Below are 285 nucleotides of genomic sequence, written 5' to 3'. Positions count from 1 at the left end.
TACATATATCAAGGAATTAATGTAAAAAAAAGGAAAGAATGTCTATAGTTAACCTTTGTTCCTTTGCCAAAGCTATATAGATTTCAGCTTCGTTACCATTTGAAGGGCAGTTTTAAAGGACTTTTTGTGGAAATAAATATAAACTATAACTTTAGAGTAATTGCATTTTTATGCATGGCTTTGTGTTGCAGGTTACTAATTGCATGATTTACTGTACATGTTTTTTTCATGTAGTGCAGGAGTTCATGTAAATTTTAAAGTATATGATACATGAAAAGTATATCA

Source organism: Penaeus monodon, chromosome 27, assembly GCF_015228065.2.
Source record: "Penaeus monodon isolate SGIC_2016 chromosome 27, NSTDA_Pmon_1, whole genome shotgun sequence".
Lineage (NCBI taxonomy): Eukaryota > Metazoa > Arthropoda > Malacostraca > Decapoda > Penaeidae > Penaeus > Penaeus monodon.
The sequence above is the reverse complement of the archived record's forward strand: the minus strand, read 5'-3'. Positions refer to the sequence as shown.